The 9,301-nt window shown below is 35.0% G+C and overlaps 1 long non-coding RNA gene across 1 annotated transcript; it reads right to left on the bottom strand.

Moving 5' to 3' along the window:
• Window positions 1-2,916: 2,916 nt before the first annotated feature.
• LOC128689355 (uncharacterized) lies at window positions 2,917-8,568 on the bottom strand. Its single transcript, XR_008407149.2, has 2 exons — window positions 7,809-8,568; window positions 2,917-4,515 (listed from the first exon to the last, which is right to left on the bottom strand). It is a non-coding gene; the product is annotated as an uncharacterized lncRNA (long non-coding RNA).
• Window positions 8,569-9,301: the final 733 nt, after the last annotated feature.

The following is a 9,301-nucleotide window of genomic DNA, read 5'->3' as shown; positions in this document are numbered from 1 at the left end:
ATGTATGCTGGGAGGCAGTTGAACAGCCTTGGGCCCCTGACACTTATTGTGTTGTCTCTTATCGTGCTAGTGGCGCCCCTGCTTTTCATTGGGGGGATGTTGCACCGTCTGCCAAGTCTGTTACTTTCATAGGGAGTGATTTTCGTGTGCAAGTTTGGTACTAGTCCCACTTAGCAGAATAACAGCTAAGTGACACAAGGGAAGAGACACAGTATTGAATTTAATGTGTGAAAACTGGTTCTTTAGTTATACAATGTAATTCGGTGTCCTCTGAGGCCAGTTTTGGGTGTTTTGGCCTGAATTTCTAAAAGGAGCAAATGTTAATGTCCCCTGCTGAAGAATTAGGACAGGAATTTTATGGGACCTCAAGAATTACGTGTGGAGGACGGAAAAATAGAGGACTTCAACGAATTCTTCACAACACACCTTAGCTAAGCGACACATACCCATAATGTAAAGTAGTTTTTGCATTGGCCATCGTAAATCCTAGCTGTTAGGGTATAGTGAGGGTGTGCTCCATCAGCATTGTTTTCTAGTAATTAAATAATAAGTATTAATAAGAATTTCCTTTCTAATAGCACTATTAATTTATATATAATAATTATATTCTGTGTCCCCAGCAAGCCTAATCATATACAATCTATGTAATTTTAATTTTACCAGAGTAGCTGGTTTTTAATTTTACAATTATTAATTTAATGTCAGGTCTAGCTTTTTGTGAGTGGTGAGGAAGTGGGCATTCATAAGAACATAAGAAAGGAGGAACACTGCAGGAGGCCTGTTGGCCCATACTAGGCAGGTCCTTTACAATTCATCCCACTAACAAAACATTTGCCCAACCCAATTTTCAATGCTACCCAAGAAATAAGCTCTGATGTGAAAGTCCCACTCAAATCCAACCCGTCCCACTCATGTACTTATCAAGCCTAAATTTGAAACTACCCAAAGTCCCAGCCTCAATAACCCAACTAGGTAGACTGTTCCACTCATCAATTACCCTATTTCCAAACCAATACTTTCCTATGTCCTTTCTAAATCTAAACTTATCTAATTTAAATCCATTACTGCGGGTTCTCTCTTGGAGAGAGATCCTCAAGACCTTATTAATATCCCCTTTATTAATACCTATCTTCCACTTATACACTTCGATCAGGTCTCCCCTCATTCTTCGTCTAACAAGTGAATGTAACTTAAGAGTCTTCAATCTTTCTTCATAAGGAAGATTTCTAATGCTATGTATTAATTTAGTCATCCTACGCTGAATGTTTTCTAACGAATTTATGTCCATTCTGTAATATGGAGACCAGAACTGAGCTGCATAATCTAGGTGAGGCCTTACTAATGATGTATAAAGCTGCAGTATGACCTCTGTACTTCTGTTGCTTACACTTCTTGATATAAATCCCAGTAATCTATTTGCCTTATTACGTACGCTTAGGCATTGCTGTCTTGGTTTAAGGTTGCTGCTCACCATAACCCCCAAGTCCTTTTCGCAATCTGTATGGCTAAGTTCTACATCATTTAACTTATAAGTACTAGGGTTATGGGCACTCCCAAGCTTCAGAACCTTGCATTTATCTACATTGAACTGCATCTGCCACTTTTCTGACCAAGAATAGAGTTTGTTTAAATCCTCCTGAAGTTCCATAACATCTACGTTTGAATCAATTATCCTACCTATCTTTGTGTCATCGGCGAATTTGCTCATATCACTAGTAATTCCCTCATCAAGATCATTGATATATATTATAAACAACAACGGGCCCAAGACTGATCCCTGTGGAACGCCACTTGTTACAGATCCCCACTCGGATTTAACCCCAATTATGGACACTCTCTGCTTCCTGTCAGTGAGCCATGACTCGATCCACGAGAGCACTTTTCCCCCAATGCCATGAGCTGCCACTTTCTTTAACAGTCTATGGTGCGGAACTCTATCAAAAGCCTTACTAAAATCTAAGTAAATAATATCAAATTCTTTATCGTGGTCAACAGCCTCAAAAGCTTTACTGAAGAAAGTTAATAAATTAGTTAGACAAGACCGGCCTCTTGTGAATCCATGCTGAGTATCATTAATCAAGCTATTCTTATCGAGATGGCTTCTTATAAACTCAGCTATAATTGACTCTAGTAATTTGCCTACAATTGAGGTCAGGAGTTGCAGTTCAGCAACTTACTGTGACTAAGTCCCACTTACCTCACCCATATTACTTGCAGGAAATAATTCAGGTGATGCCCTGTAAGTCTCCTGCAGGTGATTTGCTCACATAATACTAATAATTTCCAGAGAATTGCAACTACCCTCCATTTTCTTGGATTGAATATTTCTTCCCACTCCCCTTCTGATTCAACGATTCATGATAAAAAATAGATTAAGGATTTACGAGCTGAGTCAAGCCTGAGATACTCATTATGTATACTATCATATGGCAAGATTAGGCCGGGTAAAATTTCAGTTCACTCAATGATGAAACTTTAGATTATTTTGTAAAATTTATAAGCTGTAGTTATGCTCTCCATGGTAATACTATATCTGGAGTTTCTGGAGAGAGTTCCGGGGGTCAACGCCCCCGCGGCCCGGTCTGTGACCAGGCCTCCTTAGGTCAGTGTCCCAGGATGCGACCCACACCAGTCGACTAACACCCAGGTACCCATTTTACTGATGGGGAACATAGACAACAGGTGGAAAGAAACACGTCCAATGTTTCTACTCTGGCTGGGAATCGAACCCAGGCCCTCACCGTGTGAAGCGAGAGCGTTAACCACCAGGCCACCAGAGCCCTATAGATAAATTTTGTGTCAATAGAATAATTATATAAATAATATTGACATTAATTTTTTATGTATTATGTGAGGCAACATACTAAATTTAGGTAGTTCTTCAGTTTCATAATCAGAAGGAAATAAAAACACATATTGATCAAAACTAACTTAGAATAGTTTATTAATACTCTTTATCTTATAGTTGATTAAAATACGTATTTATTTTTATTATTTACATATCTGTATTGTTCCACTTCATGTAGGCCAGAAGTGAGCAACATATATTTATATGTAGCCACAGGTGTGGCGAAAATATCCAATAGTTATAATTATAACTATAATTTTTAAAGGGTGGACCGGTAAGCCAGTGGAAGGCCTCGGTCAGATGATCAGAAGCTCCAGCTGCGGGTCATCATATGACTAGGACCCACGTCAGGAAACTTTTCCTTTTTCCTGACGAACCTACCAAAGATGTGGCGAATAAGTAAAATTTGCCACACCATGCACAAATTGAGAAACTGGGTTGCTGAATTGAAAATTTATGTAACTTTTATGTACATATACATGTATAAATGCATACTTGTGTATGTGTATTATATATACATGTATGCATGTGCATATATGTCCGTCATCATTACTAATATTAACATCATTACCGCCATCACCACCACCAGTACCACTGTTATGTGCATAGTGTATATATGTGAATTTATAACCAATAATGATTTAAGTTTATCACACAGAGATACCTGAAATTATGATGCCGATCAAAAGAGGATCTTTTTATCGGCATCCTAAGTCAAATGCTCTACGAACCTCTGTCTAGTAACGGTTGACCAGGGTTTGAAATCTGAAGCCGATTGAATAAGGCATTCTGAAATTATGAACGAAAGCTTTAAGTGGTATGAGGAAGCTGTAGCTAACAGATGGACGGCTCTGGCATCATGCCATGCGGTATTTATAGGATCATTCAACTCGAAAAATTTAAAAACACTATAAAAGGGTGAGTTTTCAATATTTCTTGAATTTTTTTTTTTTTGCATTTTAAAAGATCTATAATCCTCTAAAATAGATTCTGTTTTTAACATTGCCCAATTAATGACAGCTTTAATGATTCAAAGTTTAAAAATGTATATTACTTTGACAAATTTGTCCATAGTCAAATTAAGCAGGATGTGTACTATCCTGGGTATAAGATGCATCAGGCATTAATTACTAAAGCTATTTAGAAAAGGCTTCAGTAAATGAAAGTCAAAATTTCACACAATTTTACACAAAATTTTAAAATCTGCACCTAGCCACTTGAATTTCACTCTCTGTTATTGTCAACTTAGAAGACACTTTTTACATTCAGTGATGGCATGGCTGTCAGATATATTACACTGAAGATATACGAAAATATGCAAAACTGATATTTTAAATGAAAAAAAAAAGAAAAAAGTTGAATACCGTATTACTGTTGCCAGTCCTAGAATAAGCACAGTGGTTTCATTTTATCATTACACATCCACTTTGTGTGACAAATTTGACTTCATATATCTTTTTTGACACGAAATATCCATTTCCATGTAACCGCCCAGCATTATTAAAGTAGGCAGCATTTCAACTCACGTCAGCAAGAACTCCCTGAGGGTAGTGTCCTGGAGATGACAATGGTGTCGGTGCGAGTGATTAAGCCACTATGAGGTGAAATGTTCCTTCCACCAAAACAGCAAGTGTTCATACACACTGCGTATAATTTTGACCAGGCAGCTGTGGCAAAAGAAGAAGATAAATTTGAAAATATAGATACGCTTTGGCTATCAACTACTTGACTTTTACATTTATTTGTCTGACCTACCACATCTTTCCAGCTTTCTTGAAATTCCTCCTTGACTAATTACAGTTAACAATGATGTATTATAAAGAATAGATACCATAAAGACATTTAAGAAGAATACACCCAAAATGTTGGTGGTTGTGTCTATAAGAGCCTTTGTACAAAATGCAGTAAATTTTATGTATGACTGAAAAAATTAGCTAAGATTTTAAACAACACAAATGAAACATTACATTTGGTCATGATTTTGATTCCCAGTTTACTCATGTAAGAAATTTTAAGCATAATACTGACTGGCTAACATCTAAGAAAGCTAATACATGCAAATTATTATTTCTTGAAAATTGGCCTTAATTTTCATCTGAACATCAATATAAGACTATAAACTAAACACACATTTTTAATTTAATTTGTGATAGTTTTAATCTGTGTTAAGTCAAGTTACTCTTGACCTGACTTATCATGGTAAAATCCTTCTGATGGATGCAAGGCAATATTTTATTTTTGTCGAGTTAATGGCGTCATCCTCCTCGTCACCTTCTATTCGTATAGCAAATATTATTTGTGGGTTAAACGTGTTGGCAGTAACAGCACGCCAAAGGATTAAATTCTGGATGCTATAGGAAAGTCCAGTTTATTAAAAATCCCTCTCCCTCTCCCTGTTTATTAATTTATCAAGTGAAAGAGTGACAAAGGTCATTACACTACACCTTTGTTAATCAAGATCACACCGGTGGACCAAGCCGGTGTCATCTTGTAAACAAATAAGAAATTTACAATAAAAAAACTGGTAGCACTTCTGATAATTTAATTCCAGATTTTTATTTGTCAAAATCAAAATATCTGAACCAACGGTATTGGTAATCCTATATGAACTTTGCTCGTACGCCATGAGATAACGATGGTACCATAATAGGTCTATAGATGTGCCCAAAATATAAATTGCTCCTCTTCGCACGTTCAAGGAGAGGGATAAGTTTGTGTCTGCGGTGAATTATTACCATGCTGATATCACTCATGGAATCTATAAAGGGTGCATTAATTTTTCACTGTATGGTCATTAAAGCTATGTCACCTATACACCACCAACCAATAATACTTTCATCCTAAAATAGGGATTAAGATAAACTCCTAACATGTATACACCTCTATATCTATCTATCTATCTATCTATATATATATATATATATATATATATATATATATATATATATATATATATATATATATATATATATATATATATATATGTCGTGCCGAATATGTAAAACTGGTCAATTAGCAAGAACTCATTTAAAATTAAGTCCTTTCTAAAATTTTCTCTTATATGTTTAAAGATATATTTTTTTCATTAATGTTAATGTAAAAAAATTTAATTTTGCTCCAAAAGAATCTTAGAAAACTTACCTAACCTTATTATAACAAGAACAATTTATTTTAGCCTAACCCAACTAAATATATTTTAGATTTGTTTACAATAATTTAATACTAAACAAACACAGCTAAATATATTTTTTTCGTTAGGTTCAGAATGATTTTGGCGAAATTATTGCATACACAAATTTTCGCTTGTCCTATATGGCAAGATGAGCGTTGCTATTTAAGCCAAGATCGCAAGGTCTGCCTAGTCGGCACGACATATGTCGTGCTATATCTTGGCAAGATCATCTTGAGCGTGAAAATTTGCTAATTTCGCCAAAATCATTCTGCCTAACGATCGCAAATTATTGTAAACGTATTTAAAATATATTTAGTTGTGTTAGGCTAAAATAAATTGCACTTGTTATAATAAGGTTAGGTAAGTTTTCTAAGATTCTTTTGGTGCAAAATTAAAATTTTTTACATTAACATTAATGAAAAAAAATATATCTAATTGTCGGCACGACATATATATATATATATATATATATATATATATATATATATATATATATATATATATATATATATATGTCGTGCCTAATAGGTAAAACTGGTCAATTAGCAAGAACTCATTTAAAATTAAGTCCTTTCTAAAATTTTATCTTATACGTTTAAATATATATTTTTTTCATTAATGTTAATGTAAAAATTTGTAATTTTGCACCAAAGAATCTTAGAAAACTTACCTAACCTTATTATAACGAGCGCAATTTAATTTAGCTTAATCCAACTAAATATATTTTTAGATATATTTACAATAATTTAATATTAAACAAACACAATGAAATATATTTTTTCCGTTATGTTCAGAATGATTTTTGCGAAATTATTGCATACACAAATTTTCACTTGTCCTATATGGCAAGATGAGCGTTGCTATTTAAGCCAAGATCGCAATTTTTACAAATTCGGCACGACATATATGCGTCGAAACATTGCTCCTGGCCCCGATATATGTTCATATATGTGTGTATTTATATGCACTTTCAGTATATATACATATTGTTTCACTTTCGTCATAAAATCCCATACTTGTAGGTAAACAATGGTTATTCGCAATAATATTTTAAGTTCAAAATCAATTTACTTGCATTTACTGTAATACACATGAAGAAGACTGTATCTAAAGAACTAAAACTGAATTGTTTCAGGCAGTATGTAACATGTGAAGAGATATGGAGTAGTTATCAGTAGGCCTATTTATAATGTGTAGTGTTAAATATGCCTGAAACACTATATAGTTTGATGAGTATATCCCTCCTAATAAATACGCATTGAGAGCAATATTGCATATACGAGTGTACTTGGAGGAGAGAACAGGTTACACGAAGCCTTAATGACCCCTTAGTAAGTTTAAAACCAAATAAACCAACCAGTTGATTCTTAAAACTAAACACTACCGTCATAATCCAGGTGGGTTTAGCGTTTTTGTGATAATAATAATAATAATAATAATAATAATAATAATAATAATAATAATAATAATAATAATAATAATAAACAGATTCACGAAATCGTAATAACAAGACTGCAAAAAAAAAAAAAAAAACATGGAACGGGTGGGGCTTGAACCCATGGCAAACGAGACCTAAAACTCACAGGCCAATGCGTTAACCACTCAGCCAGCTGGCTACTGTTGATACACTAGCCAGTGAGTTTTAAAACACTTGCCACTCGTTCCGTATTTTAATATTATATACTACTACTAATAAGAGTAATAATAATAATACAGCGTATGGACACTGGGGTAGGAGAGTTCAGTTTGCTCTGATGCCACTCTGAACATTTGTTATACTCTCTTTACCTTGAGAATTTTTCACCTCCCTAACGGGAAAGTGCTGCCTTGCTTCTCTTACTGGAGAAGTCCGTCTTTCCTCTCTTACAGGGAAGTTCTGTCTTTCCTCTCTTACAGGAAGGGTCAGTCTTTTCACCACTCTCACTGATGGTGTATATCCAAACTGCTTTCCCATTGTTATAGGACAAAGACTGTGTCTTGTGTCTCACCCTCTTGATACTCCAGCACCGACGGGTTGACATGGGTCCCAGTGATCCTCAAGGTCTGGTTCTACTCAAGTATTTGACGAATTTAGTATCCAGGATTCACTATTATTTCCATTTTTCCAAGTAGTTATACGAAGAAAAACCTGCTATACTTGCGTGACTAATTAATATAATAACACGGGAACAACACAGTGTATATGAGGTTTTCGGCAGTAAGCTGCACCCCAGCAAAAGAATGATCTATAAACACGCTCGAGTGCTAGACTGTGACGTTCAGTCACGTGATTACTGTACACACTAAAATATATGTATATGTGCACACACATCTATTCAACATTTTAATAAAATACAGATATATAAATGTTAAAACGTGGCTAAGCCAAAATAATTAGGGGAGACTAAAGAAGAAAAAAATAATGTTGAAAATACTTAGCGCCTCTCCCACTTGTGTAGTACAGTATATTGATCAGGCACACAAAGCCATGAATACTGTCGACTTCAGTCTTCCAGCAGCGCCTGAGTTTTCTATGACGGCCAGAACATAGCAAATACTACGAGAACAATAAATTACTCAGGTATACGATACAGAGGAGGCTGACGATGTCATTTTGGAAATACCAAAGTTATAACGAAGGAACATTATTAGTTTTCACTATCATTAGTATTCATTATTATTATTATTATTATTAGTGTTCTGCAAATACTATATTTATTACAACTATAACAGATAATATGTACATATAAATCATAAGTTAGGTTCATTTGGTTGTGAGTTAAACACTACTACAAGTATCATGGTGATAAAGATCTTAAGTCTTGCGTTACTTAAGGGAGGTTCCTTGACGCTGGTGAGGGGCTCTTGATCTAGGGAACTGGATCTGTGCTCCAGTTCCCTGAATTGAGCCTGAGTACCTTCCACCCCCCCCCCCCACACACGCGCTGTATAATCCCCCAAACTTTCAGCAAATTTGTAGACATTACTCGGCCGCCATTTTTTTTTGAGAAATTATAATTTTTCATAATATAATCACGCCTTCATGTATTTTAGTCCTACACAATCAAGTCAGAATTCCTCAGTGATTTCATGTAGATGTAAGTAAGTAAGTAAGTTTATTCAGGTATACACAAATACAGTTACATAAAATTATCGTACATAGCAGCATATGTAACAAAAAGGCACAATACCGTGACTGGAACGATACACAAATAACCCGCACATAAAAGACAGAAGCTTACGACGACGTTTCGGTCCGAAACGTCGTCGTAAGCTTCTGTCTTTTATGTGCGGGTTATTTG

Source organism: Cherax quadricarinatus, chromosome 18 (genome assembly GCF_038502225.1).
Source record: "Cherax quadricarinatus isolate ZL_2023a chromosome 18, ASM3850222v1, whole genome shotgun sequence".
Lineage (NCBI taxonomy): Eukaryota > Metazoa > Arthropoda > Malacostraca > Decapoda > Parastacidae > Cherax > Cherax quadricarinatus.
This window is presented reverse-complemented; position numbering and strand designations above follow the sequence as displayed.